The sequence below is a fragment of the Dermacentor silvarum genome, chromosome 6 (assembly GCF_013339745.2).
Source record: "Dermacentor silvarum isolate Dsil-2018 chromosome 6, BIME_Dsil_1.4, whole genome shotgun sequence".
NCBI classification, from domain to species: Eukaryota; Metazoa; Arthropoda; class Arachnida; order Ixodida; family Ixodidae; genus Dermacentor; species Dermacentor silvarum.
This window is the reverse complement of record NC_051159.1, coordinates 32,220,820-32,229,751: the sequence shown is the minus strand read 5'-3', so window position 1 is coordinate 32,229,751 and position 8,932 is coordinate 32,220,820. Positions and strand designations below refer to the sequence as shown.

The window sequence follows — 8,932 nt, the reverse complement described above, 5'->3', positions numbered from 1 at the left end:
TAGGGCTTTTGTGAACCATGGTTTTTGCTGAGAAGAACGAAAGGTGACTTTAGGAATAAATTTTTTTGTAAGTTCACTACGTTTGTTTTTGAAGCGCGTTTAATTGCTGTTAACGGAATGGTCTTGAAAGTCGATTCAAATACAGGAAAGAAGGTATTCATAGCTTCAGTTATTGCGTCGTAATTTCCTAATTTCCTTCGTCGTATAGACATATTGTTTTCTTAAAGGTATCCCATGTTAACAAATTGGAACGAAAACGTGGCATGGATGACTTTGTGATCACTGATCTCAGGCAAGTAACAAATGGATGAAAGGCTGTCAGGGTGGTCGGTTAGTATGAGATCAAGGACGTTAGCAGTTAGCTGCGAAATTCGGGTTGGTTCAGTTACTAGCTGAGAAAGGTTAAAGTTAAGGCAGAAATGGACAAAATTCTTGGCCTCTGTGTGTCCGGATACCGAGAATGATTGTATGGTACGCCAGTCTATTTGCGGGAAGTTAAAATCACCGAAGAGCAGGATTTGCGCGTTTGGGCGGGCGGTTACCAGTTCGCTTATGACGTTGTTAAGTTGATGACAGAAATCAGAAGTAGCACTGGGCGGTCTGTAACAGATACCAAGTAGCACTTTTTTTGGAAAGGTATGGATTATCACCCATAGCATCTCAAGATCTGACGTAACGTTAAGTAGCGAGCATGGCAACTGCTCGCGAACAGCGACTAGTACACCACCACCACGGGTTCCTTCGCGGTCGTTCCGATAGAGGCAGAAACCGGGCAGGTCTGCTAGAACTTCGCTATCAGTAACGGCGCTGCTCAGCCATGTCTCAGTTAGTAATAGTATGTCACTACCGGTTGATAAGACTATGTTAGACACCAATTCACGCTTTGGGAGGAAACTGCGCACGTTGGTGTATATTATAGAAAGCGAAGCGCTATCTCTGCAGCAAGTCGGTGTTATGTTATTTTTCTGTTTGGGGTGATGTAGCTGCTATGCCACCTCTTTAACACTACTCGAGGCGGCATCGAAAGTATATTTTCTTGAACCAATGAACAAGGTCTTAAAGCGCAGAGAAAATGGAACGCCTTTACCTTTTGCGAACGCAAGGAGATGTTTTCGGGAATTTCGAACTGATCGAGAAAAGTCCTCACTAATACTGTAGTCAGTGCCTTTAAGCCTTCGGCCATTCGAAAGGATGTTTACTTTGGTTTTATGGAATGTAAATTTCGCTATGACGGGGCGAGAGTGATTGGGGGAGTGACGACCGATGCGATGTGCACGTTCTATTTCTTTTGGATCAATCATCAGTTGCAACTTATCGCGGCACAGATCCACAATCAATCTTTCGCAGTCGGCAGTGGTTTCCGAGCCGGAAGGCTCAGGAATGCCGTAAAAAATTAAGTTATCCCGCCGTGAACGATTTTCGGCATCGTCGATGCGTGCTTCCGAGCTCGGAAATGCGAAAAATAGCCTGCTCAGTCGTGGTGCGCATTGCATCCACTTCGTTTCGAATGGGCAAAAGCGTCTGGTAGTGACCCTCAAGGTCGTTCATTCGTTTGCTTAGATCAGTAATTGCTTTGTCGGTAGAAGTAAGTTGCGACTTAAGACCCTGAATTTCAGTGATCAGCTGGTTCTGACCAGCGGTTAGTTTTCGCAATTCGGTTAGTAGGCTTTCAGGAATGTCAGGACCGGGGTTCGTTTCAACATCACCGGCCAAAATAAGCAAGGCATGGATAATATGGGCACATTCGACAGCAATGGCGACACAGCAGTGCGGGCTCGGCAACTGCACTAGGAAATAATTGCTAGACTTTTTAGAAAAGAGAGCGTATGGTTGACTAACCTGCATTACAAAAGCGAAAGGTTTAGCGAGCTGTGCAGATGCGCAGTCGCCGAGCCAGTCGCCATCTCATGCTGATGTTACGTCTGGAGTTCCACAAGGCAGCGTACTTGGACCTTTACTCTTTCTAATATATATTAATGATTTACCCAGTTGCGTGTTATCCAAAATCAGATTATTTGCAGATGATTGTGTACTTTATCGATGTGTAACAAGTAACACTGATAATCACTTACTACAAACTGACCTGGAGGCCATAAGTGCATGGTGTTCTAGTTGGTTAATGCCATTAAATATTTCCAAAACTAAACTCTTGTCTTTCACCAATAGGCCACGAATTCCAACCACCTACTCTCTTGATAACAACGCTGTGGAACTCGCCACAACTTACAAGTACCTTGGCATCAATCTTCAGTCAAACTTATCATGGAATAATCATATTAATCTTGCCCTTGCCTCTTCTAACCGTACTCTCGGACTTAGTAAACATAACTTAAAAGAAGTCCCAATGCATGTTAAAAAACTAGCGTACACAACATTTAATCCGTTCTAAACTAGAATACGCGTCTGCCATTTGGGATCCCGAACAAACTTATACCATCAGTAACATCGAAGCCTTGCAAAACCGTGCTGCGCGATTCATTTTTTCAGATTATTCACGTTACACCAGCGTCACCTCATTAAAGAATAAAGCTGAGTTGGACACCCTAGCACTTCGCCGTAAAATTTTTCGCCTATCACTTTTCCATAAGCTTTATCGCCATCCATCACTTCATGATGATTTCTTTCAGTCACCACAAGTTATCTTTCCACGTCGTGACTATCCATACAAAGTGAAACGCATTAACTGCCAGTCATCCCATTATGCATATTCGTTCTTACCGCGCACAATACCTGAATGGAACGCCTTACCATCAGACATTGCCACGGAACCAGACTTGACTAAGTTCCAAGCTTTAATTCGCTCACGACTTGTCAACTAATCTTATTATTGTTTTGGGACTTTTCCAGTGTTTTCGATGTTTGTTGCTGTTTTGCTTTTCATTGCAGTTGCCTTATGCTCTCCTAATATGTACTGTTTTTTTTTCTCTGAAATAATTGTGACTTATTTTGTATATTACCTATGTTTCGCTCTATTATGACTTTGGTTATGTTCTCTTGTTTTTAATATGATGTATAATCTATGACCAGTGCCTGTGCGCCTGTGATTCCCCTCCCCCCCATGTAATACCCATGTAATGAGGGCATTTGGGGGTATTTTGAATAAAATAGATAAATAATAAGTTTTAGTACAATTATAAGACAGTAGCTAAAGCATTCACACCAAAAGAAACGAAAAAAAGTTTATTATTAGCATAATTGCAAAACATATAAAAGAAAAAACGAAAGGGAAATTAGCCGGAGTGAAGAGATTAGACAAGATATGTGAACAATTTTGGTTCTATAGTAGAACAGTGAATAATGTTTTCTTGAAGACACCTAATGAAGAAGAGCGCTTGACATCTAGTGGGAAGCTGTTCCGAGTAGACAATGCTGTGAAATATCCAGAGTGTTATCCATAATTAGTATATATTAGTGGCAATAGGAAATTGTTGTTAGCTGCGAATCTTGTGCAGTGTAAGTTTACCAAGGTGACCTCAGAAAATACGTTTACGTCGCGATGACCACTGATTACTTTAAATAACATTACGGCCAAGTTATATTTAACAAGTTTATTTATATAAAGTATACTGTGGTTGTGAGGCATATCAGAAGCACTGCAGTAGAATGATCTGAACGATAATATCTCATGGCCTGATCCTGCAACTGCTGTAGGGTGACTTACCAGCTTCGAAGAGCGGAATCAGGCGATTTTACTTCTATAACTGGGGAACCGTGCCCGTCTGTCAGGGGACAAATCTGCAGCATGCGAATCTGCATACGTATGCAATTGTGTGTTCCACAACTGCAGTTTTTCTAAAAAAAATGTGAAAGCGTTATAGAGCCATTTTTACGCTATGTTTTCAAGGGTCCCGCGAGAGCTCGACGTCCATCTAGGTTGCATTAAGTGGACATTTCATTATATTACCGCCGAGCTCTCCAAGCATGTCACCAAAGATGTTTGACGCCCTTCTCGAGAAATTAAGTGGTCGCTGCGCTGAGGTAATGAATGCATCGCTTTCGTGGCATTGCGAACGCGTACAATACATACACAATTTGCAGGTACAATATTAAAGAGAAACTAGCAAAACAATCAACAAAGAACACCCAACATCATGGGGAAATAAATGCACACACACACAAAAAAAAAAAATGCCGGTACAAGGTACAGAACCACATGGCAGTACAGTAATAAATATTCTCCAGGGAAAGTAAAGAATGCGATAATAGGTTACAAAAATTAAAACCTGAAAGACTGAACAGCGATTCATGTAAGAAAAATTTCAGTACGCCAATAAAAAAGAAAGAGAAGAAAACGAAGAGAAGCCACAAGGAGAACATTAACGCTGTCGGTAGCAAGGAACGATGACGTAGAACTCAACACAAGAAATAGACTAGCTCTGAGGATATCACGACACCGCATACGCACTATTTCTTTCTTCCCAAAGCATGGGTTATATAGGGGCATAGGTATTTTTTTATTTCATGTTAAATTAAATTATGGGGTTTTACGTGCCAAAACTATGAGGCACGCCGTAGTGGGGGACTCCGGATCAATTTGGACCACCGAGGCTTCATTAACGTACACCCAAATCTAAGTACGCTGGTTTTTCCTGCATTGCGCCCCCATCGAAATGCGGCCGCCATAGCCGGGGTTCGATCCCGCGGCCTCGGGCTCAGCCGCCCAACACCATAACCAGTCAGCAACCACGGCGGGTCTTCTTTAATGTACAGACCTTCCTATCATCTGCAATGATGAGTATAATTTAATAGAAGAAGAAATATCAACTGTAGCTTTCGACCCCGACGTGGTGAATTGCCTGTCACTGCTCAATAGATATCGATCCGCCATAGAGGGTGCTTTTTTCTAGTTTATCCTTGTCGATGTAGTCAGGGGGATCCCATACTGCACGTGCGTATTCTAACATTGATCGAATGCTAGATTTAGTAATAGGTCTCGCGTCTGCTTTCGAAATGAGCGCCGATTTCTTCGTAGAAATACAAAGCACCTACAGGTCTTGTTAATACTGTAATTCACGTGTCTGTGCCAAGATAACAAAGGAGTGAATATACGCCAAGATACTTGTATACTGACAGGCGACGCAGCCTGGATAGACGTGCCACTCATAATGTATTCGAAGTACCAAGGCGTTTTTTTTTCTTTTTGATGTAAACGCTTTCACAAACTGTTTTCATTTCATTCATTTAAGTTATACTGTCAGCCCCACTAGGGCTATAACTGGGGTGCAAAGAAAAACTCTGAAGCCTAAGGTACTCTCATTACAGCATAAAGCAAGGCACGAAAAACATGTACACAAGAAAAATAATCACGGGAGAATCAAATCACTTTATAGAAAAACCAAAACAACACCAAAAGGCGAGGATACCATGACACTATACAACGTCCCGGAACACCATATTATTTAGATTTTTCAAAAATTAATTTACACGTGGAGTCTAAACAACGAAGTTGGGCAACCTGTTCCACTCACTGATTGCCCCCGGAAAAAAAAAAAAAAAAACTTCTTACGGCCACCATTAAGGGATTTGGGAGGAGCAATATGCAAACTGTGGTGGTGTCTCGATGATTCCTCGGATTTTATTTCAGTATACTTTGATTTGTTAATTATTTCTTGACCTTTATATATGAGAAATAAACATTTTTGCCTTTCATACTCGGTCCCTTTTTCACGTAGGTGAAGGAGAGCTTGTTTCCCTTCTTCTTTTACCCTTCTTCCTTACCCTTCTTTTCTTTCTTTTTTCTTTTTTGGTATATATGTGTTCCGTTCTGAATAAAGAATTCAGTCGTCAGTCAGCGCTGGTGTGTGTCTTCCTTCTTGTCTTCTTGTCGTGTTTTTTCGCGCTGTTTCCCTCTCGAGAGCTTGTTTACTCAGTTGAAGAGTGGAAATGTCGCTATTTAATAAATATAAACCTTGATGCAAGCCGTTTTACCTTATCAATTTTAGGCAATTGCTTTTTCTATAGGTGTCCCATATGATTTTTTATACTAAAAAATTAGCCACATTAGGGCCTTATAAGCCAATCATTTATTATTGCGATAGCAATTATATGGACACTCAAAAGCAGATTTCTGCCGTCGGCGTCGCCGTCGCCGTAGCCGTCGCCGTCGCCGTCGCCGTCGCCGTGAGGTTCCGTATGACGTCATTTGGAGAAGAAATCGTCGCCGCGCGCCGAACGCTGTATGTGCGAGTGAAAGGGCGCGAGGGGCGCGTCTTTCACGGGGAGTGAACGCACGGCGGAGAACAAACGCGCGTTCCGCGCCGTGCTCGCTTAAGGGCTGCAGAAGTAGGCGTCTCTTTTCTCCTTTACAATCACCATATATGTAGAGCAAACGCACCTTCTTCCGACGCGCGAGAAGCCGTGGGGGAGGGGGAGGGAAGGGAGGCGACGTTTAGCTGCGGCACCAAGTGCCTATTTATATCACAGGCTCCGGCAACAGTCACCAACGCCGCACGCATTTTGAGCGAACGCGGGCAAAACGCCGATGGCGTCGACAACAGTTCTGCGTGTTGCCGATGCTGCTGCATGTCCAAGTTTATACAGCTGATAAAGCTAATATCATTACTCCGTATAGCTCTCTACAAGTTTGCTATCGCAATTGATGCTTCGCCTTTCAGGTGAAACTGCGACCACTTTTTTTCAGGACCTGCGATACTCATGTTTCGCCGAAGTCTCCATAACGCTTTCTTGGCCTTGGAGCAAACGTTATCAATGTGCAAATTCCATCTCAAATGAGTAGCCATTGATTAGCCCAGATATTTGTGTTCCTCTAATATGGCAAGTTTATGGTCATTTATAGAGAACGTGTGTTCTAGGATATGCTTTTCCCTACTTGGTGTCATCACAACTGGCTTTGACGTATTTAAAGTGACACTAAAGGCAAACAAAGTCAAGCTAAAGTGATAGTTTAGTGCTGGAGAACCTCCAAAGCGTCTGTATCATCGCGAACAAAGCTTTAGCAATCGAGAAATCGTAGTAAATGCAAGACACGATTACAGATTCCCCTGGGGCATTCAAGTACTAGCCCGATGACGAAGGCACTTCTCATTATAATTCTGTCACTAGTACTCAACCACTCAGAATAAAAAGATCATTGTATTGCATTATAGGACGAAAGAAAATGTACCTGTCGAGTTCTATTTGATTTTCAGAAAGAAGGAACTCATTGACGTATCCCTTGACAACGACGCGGGCGGTCGAAAAGTTTCGTTTTCTCCGCTCTGCGCCGCCCGCGCTTTTGCGTTTCACTGGTTTCGTTATCTTGTATTGCTACACTGGATTTGCTGGCTCGCGAAACTCGCACAAACTGCAAGTAGCAAATAACATCACGTCCATGTGATGTCGCGGGATTCCTGTACGGTCTACGCCACTTGACCAAAAGCAGCTGCAGCGGTGAATCCAGCGGTCCGTCTTCACTCAGTTTCTCCATGGCCGCGCGTTTGTTTTTTTGGGCGAGAAACTGTAGCGCCGTCTGTCGGGCGCCATTTTACTCACTGACGGCAGTAGAGGGCGGTGATGGTGCATGCAACATCCCCTCTCCCCGCTCGGGGTGGGCGATTTGAACAGCGATAAAGGTATGGGGACCCTTCCGGCGCAAATTTCTCTAAACTGGATCTTTTCTTGGAACTAAACGAGTGCTGCGAGGTTTCTGGAATGGTGTTTTGACAGTCCACGTCAACTTGGTATTTGCCTTTAGTGCCCCTTTAAACCCATCTACCACTGACAGCATTTTGTGTATTAAGACATCTTAATAGAGCTCTTGAGACATCGACAGCATGAGCGGATGGCAGGAATGGTGCTCGTGAATGGTGAATCGTGCTCAATGTAACTTTTATTACATCGCTCCAATTCGGTCTGACAGTTTTGCATCTGCTTTGTTGTATAAGGTTATCAATTCTTTAAAGTCTGCACATGCAGGAAGTTTAGGAGAGATAACCGCCAAGGATAATCGTTCTATGTCCAATGATGTCAGAAGTTTTTGGGCTTGTGGGGCTCACTGCTTTCCTCCTAACGGACACGTGATCATCCCTATAATGGCCATCACACGGAAGCCCGGCCAACCGCCCAATAAATAATGCCATCGCCGCTTCTGCTTAGGTTGGTCATACATGTCTGTCTGTCGACAGAACGACATTTATTTATTTATACAGATACCTACAGCTCCCAAAATGGGCATTATTGTAGAGGGGAAACAATATAAACGAGGTACACAACGAAGTGCAATCAAGAGAGGAAGATGAAGAATATTGCTTTACACATCACAGGTGATCAGTTTTCGTATAGTAACGCATGTTCTTGCAGCAGTGTAGAAAAAGGAGGCCGATGGCACAATGACGATACATGCTGGTAATGATTTCCACTCTACTTTGGTATGGAAGAAAATCATATTTAAAATCATTACTACATTTATACTGGCGTACTTTCAGAACCTGATTTATTCTTCCTGACACGCATGTGTTTTGTTTTTGAAGTATTTTTGTTTATTTATCCTAGTTCTAATGTTACATAGTTGTAAAACTCAGGTGTGAGTCGCTCGTAGTAGTAGTAAACAACTTTATTGAGGTCCTGAGAAGCTAGGCAGGGGGGCCTGCTAGCCGTTGGCTAGTCCCTTGTCGGAACAGAGAGGCCGTGCCTCTCCACTCGTTCATGGGCCCTCTGGACAGCCAGGAGTGGGACGTCTTGTCTGGGATCTGTGATGGCCTTCGTCATATATTTTCGTTTTTGTGAAAGCAAAAGCCAGCCGAGTGCCTTCACTATATGCGGAGTCGTTTTCGTGAAATCATAATTGCCAAAAACAAACCGAGCTCTTGGTCCAGTACCTCCGCACGTGCTTTCGTTGCAGAATCCCAAGCAGCTCACGCGTATTCTCGGATTGGGCGCACATTGCTCATATACATACTTTAAAATTTTTGGGGGCGTGTCAAAAGTGTCGTCG

General features: G+C 43.2%; 1 pseudogene; it reads right to left on the bottom strand.

Moving 5' to 3' along the window:
• Positions 1–986: 986 nt before the first annotated feature.
• LOC119456599 (uncharacterized) lies at positions 987–1,845 on the bottom strand (annotated as a pseudogene).
• Between the last annotated feature and the right edge of the window lie 7,087 nt (positions 1,846–8,932).